The following is a 9,218-nucleotide window of genomic DNA, read 5'->3' as shown; positions in this document are numbered from 1 at the left end:
GGAGCGGATTTGCCTCACTCACTTAATGCACTGCTTATGACAGCTAAAGGGGAAAGTGCGCTGGAAATTGGTGAGGAGGAATTACCAGCGTTATACCGCTTGCCATCTTACAAATGAATGCCGTTTAGCCTCGGCATATAAATGAGTGGATTTTTGCTTGGAGAGGAAAAGAGAGTAGTGAAATGAGAGACAGAGGAAGGCAAAGTGGCGGCGCAAGCAATCAGTGGCCGGCGTGTTTTTGCGGAGGTGTGCGTGCGTGTGTGTGTGCGCACACGGAGGTATGTTTGTGTGCATAACTGCGGGCATGTGTGTGGCTCAGTGTGAGGCTCTGTGCCGAGCCAGCCGCCTGAAATTATGCAAGCAAGTAACAATGAGCAAATTGAACCCCCACACACTGACACACAAACACACACACACAAGCTCAGCGCAAGGTCAGGCTCAAAGACAAGGGAGTAGGGGCGTTTTAGCAGTGGGTGGGAGCGAAAAACAGATCATGATAAATTGGCTCGCATTTTACAAAACGCTGCCCTTAATGCACCTCGGCTAGCCATGCCCGCTAGCCCGGCGCTGAGGCTGCTTTAATAGCAGCGGCTAGCCATTTGTGATATATGAAGACCAGGCTGTGGCACTAATTGCGCAATTACAAAGCGGAAGCAGTACTGTGTTGTGGCAGCATGGGGAGAGCCAGGGAGGAGAGGAGTGGAGTAAGGTGCACAATGATATCCCTCTCTCTCCTTTCATTTTCTTTTTTAAAATATTTTTTCCCCTCTACCTTGTTATCCTCCCTCCAATCCTACAGTTGCTTCCTGTGTGCCTTTTCCTTTCCACAAGCCTTTTTTTTTTGTGCAGAGAACTCTGGCCAACTGAGCTGTACCCCTGGCATCCTTGTAGTTTATTGAGAGGTAGTGCGAGTGTGCCAGTTTCACTAAACCGCAGGGAGCAGAGGAGCAGGGAGATCCAGAGCATGGTGAAAGCGAGAAAGAGTGCTGTGAGATATGGAGGGGAGGGGAGGGTGAGAGGAGAAGGAAGGAGAGAAGGCAAAATTTGTCTTGCGCGTCGATGAAAGGACAATTTATTAGGAGCTGCTCAGGGAGACAGAATATTTTGCCCCAGTGCTTTACGGACTGTCTGGATGAGGAATGGGAGCATATTAGCGCAGTGCTGGGCCCGGGCCTAGGACGGGCTGGGGCCGAGGCTGGAGCAGCAACAACAACCTGGCACAGCCCCATCACAGTCTGCCGCAAACACCCCTGAGGGTCGTGGATCAGGGGCACGTGAGGATGGGGGAGGGGTGGATTTTATGCGGGGAAAGTGAAGATGGTGGGAATGTTGGGAAATGCATCCAGATATAACCACGACACGGGGGTCATCTCATGATTATAAATCTAGACTGAAGTTTTTCTTTTTTAGCAAGACTAAAACTTTACACAAGATGCTGCTTCCACCACCTGATCCATCATTTCAATAATCAGTCATCTACATGTATCTATTCTCTTCCACTTATCCTTATCCGGGTCTTTGGGGTGCTGGAGCCTATCCCAGGTGTCATAGGGTGTGATGCCGGGTACACCCTGGACAGGTTGCCAGTCTATCACAATCAATCAGTCCATTTATAATCATGTAGACAGCTGTTTAAAGTTGTGATTTACTGAAACATGCAAATATGAATCCCATAAATGAGGCAAAATTCCAACGAGCTTGAAAGTAAATATTTGGTGTGACCACCTTCATTCTTCAGCACAATCTGAACTCTCTTTTCATTTCTTTAAGTCGTCTTCAGGAATAGTTCTCCAGGCTTCTTGAAGGACATTCAAAGCTCTTCTTTGGATGTTTCTGCCTTTTGTTCTGTTCTCTGTGATCCCACACTGGTTCAATAATGTTGAGGTCCGGGCACTGGGGAGGCCAATCCATGGCTGATAGTGCTCCACTTTTTACTGCAATGGCAGTGTGTTTAGTATTTGGTACTTTATAAACAAAACTGAAATGAAAATGGTGGTGGCAGACCATTTATTTGAAGAGTTTTACGTCAGTTGTTAACAGGATACAGAAAGAAATGTATCTACATTTCTTTCTGTGTCATGTGTCCTGCAGAGTAGCGTTAAGCATTAAGCATTAGTTTAGATCAGTGGTTGTCGATCAATGGTTATGAGAATTTGCATAATTATGATTAAGGAACTGGCCTCGCAGCCCATTGTTCCTTCAGTGGGCTGGTGTCAGTCATTATGCAAATGTATAATGAAATGAAACCTGCAGTCAGCTTAGACTGAAGAAGTCACTTGGATGAGTGACGAAATGTTTCTCCGCTACATCCAGATGAACAGAATCAACTTTTGGAGATTCACTTACCTGGATGATTGAGTATGCATCAAGACTTTAAGCATTAGCCACTGCAAACCCTTTAGCCTATGGTAATTTATAACAATTATGCTAACTGTCTCAAAGAAAACTTTAGCACCGTTACCCTGAAATACATGTTAAATACTTCCATATCCCGAACGTTACTATCTATGTTATCAATTAGCCGTAGTCCCCATGTTCCACGTCTGGCTTTACCTGTGCTTCATTGTGTCAGGACAGATTATGTTGCTAACCTGTAGTCAAAATAAAACAAACTGCTCGCCCCAAAAAACCAAGAATGTTGCATTTTCAGAATTTTGATATCAAAAGCTATCGTAAGTATCATTTCTGTTAAAACTTGCTGGTTTATGAAATGAAAAATGATAAAGCAGGCTCTGAAATGACAAGACACTTTAATCCTATATAAAGCAAGAATGTGGCAAAAAGCTGATTTTGAGCAGTTAGTTCCCAAATACTTTAGAGGTGATGTAACACACTCGTAAATACTCCCTTAATCCAACTTTTCTGAAACTTGTTGCCAGCACTGAATTCATAATAAGCATATTCATTTAAAAACATAATTTCTCAGTTTCAACATTTGATATGCTGTCCTTGTAGTGCCTTTAATTAAATATGCAAATCTTTGTATTGTTCTTAATTAAATTTCACACTGTGTCCCATCGCTTTTTAAAAGCAGGTTTGCAACGAGCTATTGTGTTCATTTCAACTTATTTTTTAGCTGAATTTTATTTAATGTACATTTAGAAACCTAGATGAAATTAATCCTGAACCATTTTACAAGGTGAAAATTTGCAGTGTTAGCTTGTTGCAGTCTGTGCATTTCATCATCAGACCTACAAAATCCAAAATACCCTGCAAATGATCCAAATACCAATGTCATGTATTCACTTTGATGGCTTCAGATTGCAGTTTTTTTCCAGTTTACAGCAAAGACTTGGCACTCAGATGCTCACAAAAGTTGTGAATCCTTTTTACTGCCACTCAGACTTTCCTACTTCTTAAAATATAGTTTTGAAACATGCGAAAAAAGAAATTCAAACTCAGCAGTGGAATTATCTCCTGTGCATACAGAGTGTTTGCCCATTCCTGCCGCACTGGCGAGATTAAGGAATCCCGCACTGGCCAGCCTGACAGCACAACAGTGGGGGCAATGCAGCAAACAACACCTGTGCACATCACAGTGGATAGCTATCCCAGGGTAAAAGTAACATTAGCATGCTGCTGTAAACATGAGCCGAGCAGGTGTCTCATCATTCATTACCAGCAGCCGCATTTTGATCGTGTGTAAGTGAGATGATATACAGTATATTGCTGCGCACATTATGGCGACAAAGAGAAGAAAGAGGCTGGCGTCGCCTTCACTAAGGTGTTGTGGGTTAATATTACAAATTCTGTATATGTAGATGAATTATCAGAAGTTTTACTGTCAGATAAAGATAATCTGAATAAATATAAAATGTAGTTTTTAAATTATTTAAATCATTTATTTAAAAGAGTTATCCAAACCTACCTGGCCCTGTGTGGAAAAAGTAATTTCCCCTGAATTTAATAACTGGTTGTGGCGCCCTTGGCAGCAAGAACTGCAATAGAGTTTTTGTGATAACTGGAAATCAGTGTTTCATATCACTGTGGGGGAATTTTGGTATACTCTTTTTTGCATAATTGTTTTAATTCAGACACATCGGACGGTTTTCCAGGTCCCGCCAAAGTGTCTCAATCTTATTTAAGTCCAGACTTTGACTCGGCCACTCCAAAACCATAATTTTGTTTTTCTGAGTCATGCATAGGTGGACTCACTGGTGTGTTTCTGCTCATTGTCCTGATGCATAACCCAAGTGCTCTTGAGGTTCAGGCCGTGAATTGATGGTTGGACATTCTCCTTCAGGATTTTCTGGTAGAGAGCAGAATTCATGGTTGCATCAGTTACAGCAAGTCGTCCTGAAGCAGCAAAGCAGCCCCATCACACTACCACCACCATGTTTGACTGTTGCTGTGATGTTCAGTGTGTGAATGTGTGTGTGAATGGGGGGATGACTGGATGTGTAAAGCGCTTTGGGGTCCTTAGGGACTAGTAAAGCACTATACAAATACAGGCCATTTACCATTTCTTTTTATGAAATGCTGTTAGTTTGATGTCAGATGTAACGGGACTCAAACCTTCCACAAAGTTCACTTTTTTTCTCGTCAGTCCACAGAACATTTTCTTGGGGATCATCAAAATGTTTTTGGTAAATGTGAGACGAACCTTTGTGATCTTTTTGGTCAGCAGTGGTTTTCTCCTTGAACTCTTCCATGGATGTCATTTGTTGTCCAGTCTCTGTCTTATTGTTCAATCATGAACTCTGACCTTAACTGAGACAAGTGAGGCCTTAGACTTGACTTCCTTAGATGTTGTTGTGGTTCTTTTGTGACCTCCTGGATGAGCCATCGAAGCTCTTGGAGTAATTTTGGTTGGCCGGTCACTCCTGGGAAGCTTCCGCACTGTTCCAAGTTTCCTCCATGTGTGCATAATGTCTCTCACTGTGGTTCACTGGAGTCCCAAAGACTAAGAAAGGACTTTGTAACTCTTTCCAGACGGATAGATGTCACTGACTTTGTTTCTCAGCTGTTTCTTTAGATCGTGGCCTGATGTGTTGGTGTTTGAGATCTTTTAGCCTGTTTCACTTTATCAGACAGGTTCTATTTATGTGATTTATTCATTCAACAGGTCTGCCAGTAATCAGGCCTGAGTGTGGCTCGTGAAACTGAACTCAGCGTTCCAAAAAATGTGGTTAATCACAGTTAATTCATGATTTAACAAGGGGGGCGATTACTCTTCCACAGCACTGTATAGGATGGATCATAGTGTCAGTATGAGACAAAAGCAATACATACAAGTACAGAACATTAGGATTCCTCTCAAAGAAGCTTCTTTTCCCACTTTTCTATATGACTAGTAAGCAGCAGTGTGATAGAAAGCACAGCAGCACCAAGGTTAAAGCTATAATTGTTTTTCCTTTTAAAGGCATTTGCTTAATTTTCCTCCTTCATGGGAACAGAGCAGAAGAATAAACAGATGGTCGCAGCAAAGCTAAGCAGCGCTTCTCCACCGCTCCTCATCTCTCCAGCCACCACAGCCGCTCCCCTGGCGTACGCCGCGCCGACGCCTCGACATATCTCCGGTGTAACTAGCGAAGCACGCTCCCTATTTATCTCCCGTTCCACTGAGCTGCAGCTAGCTTGCACGGCTTGGCGTGACCTCCGCTGGGCGCACATTAATTTCACCTCGCTGTTTCTGTGGCATCGATTAATAAAAAGTGACTAGGTTTTCAGCAAATGAACACACGCTGATAAATGAGGGCCCGCGCCTAATTGCTTGGTAAATTAAGAGCTCACAATAGTGACGACGATGTGTGCTGCTTTTAATATTTAAAAACTCATTAAGTGTGGGAACGTTGCACTCAGTTGGGCAGGCGGCCTCGTATGATCACCTTTAGGTGCTATTAACGGCCGTGTGAAATGTCAGCGAGGGCTCCAGGTTTGGAGGTGGAGCGGCTGATCCAATCAGAGCCGCTTTAAGGTGACTCCGACCGTCAGTTTCCCACATTTCACCTGAGAAAACATTCTCTCCGCACCTACATGCGCATACACACACAGGCTTTGCCCTGCACACGTAAAACCAAATGCGATGTTTGGCATCGTCACAGATGCCTGAAATGTGATCAAACATCACACACAGCTATAAAATCCAATATTTTACAATCTGGAATCACACGTGTACACACGAGAAAGATTACTCTTAGCCCACTCTCATGTAAGCACACACACGTACACACACGATCCAAAAACCTCATGCTGTATGTGGAATTACACACGCAGTACATGCACACACAAACACTCCTCCTACTCATGCACATCTAACACACACACACACACACACACACACGCCACAATCCAAATGTCATGCACCATTTGGAATCTGGAGAGCAGAGATGAGCGAGCACTGGCAAATACTGAAAGTATTTATTTCTTTCCACAGATGAACGGGACGTAATCCTCCAAATATATTTAGTCGTGTTATGGATTTGTTGTTGCTTAATTTGCATGACAACACACTACCTTTCACTGCGCACACAAGTGGCAATTGCAGCCGCTGATATCATCTTTATTATTATTGAGCCATAATGTGGCGCTACGCGGAGTGGGGAAATTGAGCAAGTTAAGCCCGGAGTAGTAGCAGACACTTGGCTTATGGTGATGGATCGCTTTCAGTAATTTCTCTTTATTATGATTGGCCAAGATCAATATTTTAACAGTTCAGTTTCGGCCTTCAGTACAGTGCTTAATATGTATTATTCATGACCTTTATCGGCATGGAGCGGAGGCGGGGATGGGTGGGAAATATGGAGTGGAGGGCTGACATTTTTCAGACTGAGGCAGGGGGAGGCCTGCTCTATATGGGACATGAATAGGACTGTGTAATGGACACAAATGGCTGTGTGCATGTACATGTGTGGGTGTACGAGAGTGGCTGCATCCTTGACTGTCGCAGCATAACCACAAGCCAAGAGGCACGTGATTAAAATGCTGCTTCACCCAAGTTACAAAAAAGAAAAACTGCTCTCTCACTTTTGCCACACCTCTAGATTTGAGATCCAGTTTTTACCTACTGTTTCTTGCTGTATGTGTACTTAATTTATGCGTTATACTATAGTAATATATTGTTTAGATAGTGGAAGTATCTGCGCTTTGCTTAAATGGAAGTGCGGGTATTGCAAAAACACTAAGAGTGAGGCCGACCTTCGTGGAGCAGTTTTGCATAGAGGACGGATTCAAGGGCAGCTCTGATGAGCTGGATAACTCACGCGGAGCTGTCCAGCAGCTGGAAGTTGAGCAGTCGTGCGAACTGTATGAAGTTGCTATAGGGGATTTTTTTTTCACAAGGGTGTGATTGTAAATATTTAAAAAGTGGCGTAGTATTGTAGTAAGGACAGCAAATTAAAAGTACAACCAGAAAGTTCTGTGCCTATTGAGGTTTTGCAGACATGTGACCGCTAACCATGTGATGTTAACTTGTTGACCATTTTGGACATGTGACCAGGGTGACAGTGTATCAAGTAAATAAGACCCCAGTCACTCAGGCCTAGAGAATGATCTGCAACCATCTGGCAACCAATGGTTGTGAGTGAAAAATGAGTATTCCCCACCCCGTTGGCAAAAACCTCCTTTTGATAGCTTAGGTTGCTAGCATATTGCTAGCATAACGTTGATTCTGTTTGAGGTCCATTGTGAAGGTGCAGAGGCTGAGTGCAAAAGTTCAGAACAGCGCCTCTAGGCAGGAGCATGCCCAGAAGTGGGCATGGGGTGGCACCGGCCCATGGATTGTTCCCCTAATGAATAAGAACATTAAGTTGGACCAGTTGGAATCTAATTACAAGTTTAATTTGCATCAAATTAAACTTAAGTATTTCGACATTGTGTTACTTTCTGCCTGTACTCTACTATATACTGAACAGAAATATTATACTTTCTCTTCCACACCTTTCATTTAAAATCTTTAGTCACTTATTATTTTGCAAACACATTGTATGGTTACAGTTTAAGCTACCCAGCAATACGGAAATAATTGACATCATCATCATTATCATCAACAGCTACAACAGAGAGATAAATTCACATCAAATAATCAATAAAAATGATCCACTAAAACAATGTATGACTCTGAAAAGTGCCATTCTACATAATAAGTAGGCTTACTATGATATATATATATAATATACTATTAAGGTGCGTAAGTGGGATTGATAATGTTTACTTAAGTTAAAAATAGTAAAAAATAATAAATAACAGTACTACAAAGGACTGTAATAGAATATAATAAACACAGTTAAGTACAGCAATCTTTAAATACTTTTTATTTAAGTTGGCAAAGCAAATATCTAACACTAAACTATATATAACTCTTGTGCAGCACCTTTTTTCATGTCATAATAAGGACACGGGGCTTCACATGAGCCCAGAGATCACGCCTATAATGTATCCATGTCAATTTTCTACACTAATTTTATATCTGATTAAATATTCTGATTTCCCACGGGCCACCCCTGCTTTGTTCCTGTGCCACCCCACTTAAAAAAAAAAAAAATCCTGGGAACGCCCCTGTTCCGAGGAGTGCTCTAAATAAAATAACCTTGAAAGGTATAACAGCCAAAATTAAATTAATGCTTTGATGGGCGAAGTAACAGAGCTTTGTTATCGCATCTCGAAAACTGTAAGTTTGTAAAAGTTTCTGCTGCACATGTATTCCAGAGCACAAAACAATGCAAATACATAAGTGAGTTATTAAGCGCCCATTCCTGCAGAAAGTAGTTCCAATGAAAACCGCTCACGTCAAGGCCATCAACAGCCAACAATGTCTTCAATATGGTGGCACATGTATGCAAGCCTCTGCTTCATTAGATACTTTCATTGTAACATGACGGGATCTCGGAAAGTCTGTTATTTTTAAACCAAAGAAAAAAAACATGGTAATCCTGTAATCCTCACTGGACAGAAAGATGTGACTCTAGCTGCAGATAGATGAACACGTGTCACTTGGATAATGCTATGCTATCCTATATTCAATTCATATTCTGGGTCAACCCTTTGAAAAACAGTAGGAGCGGGGTTCAGGAGAACGACGGGAGCGGACGCTTCATATTGTAGAGCACACATCAGATAAAAAGTGCCGTACTTTCTGCGGTTTGTGAAGCTGTGAGAGAAGCGTCTGGGATTAAGAGCTGTGACATATTCATATCTGACCAGACTTAAAGCTGCTGCCACACGGGAGGGTCTGTCACTATCAAAGCTGCAGGAAATCAGCCAGAGAGGGAAGAAGAAGG

The sequence above is a fragment of the Astatotilapia calliptera genome, chromosome 23 (genome assembly GCF_900246225.1).
Source record: "Astatotilapia calliptera chromosome 23, fAstCal1.2, whole genome shotgun sequence".
Taxonomy (NCBI): domain Eukaryota; kingdom Metazoa; phylum Chordata; class Actinopteri; order Cichliformes; family Cichlidae; genus Astatotilapia; species Astatotilapia calliptera.
The sequence above is the reverse complement of the archived record's forward strand: the minus strand, read 5'-3'. Positions refer to the sequence as shown.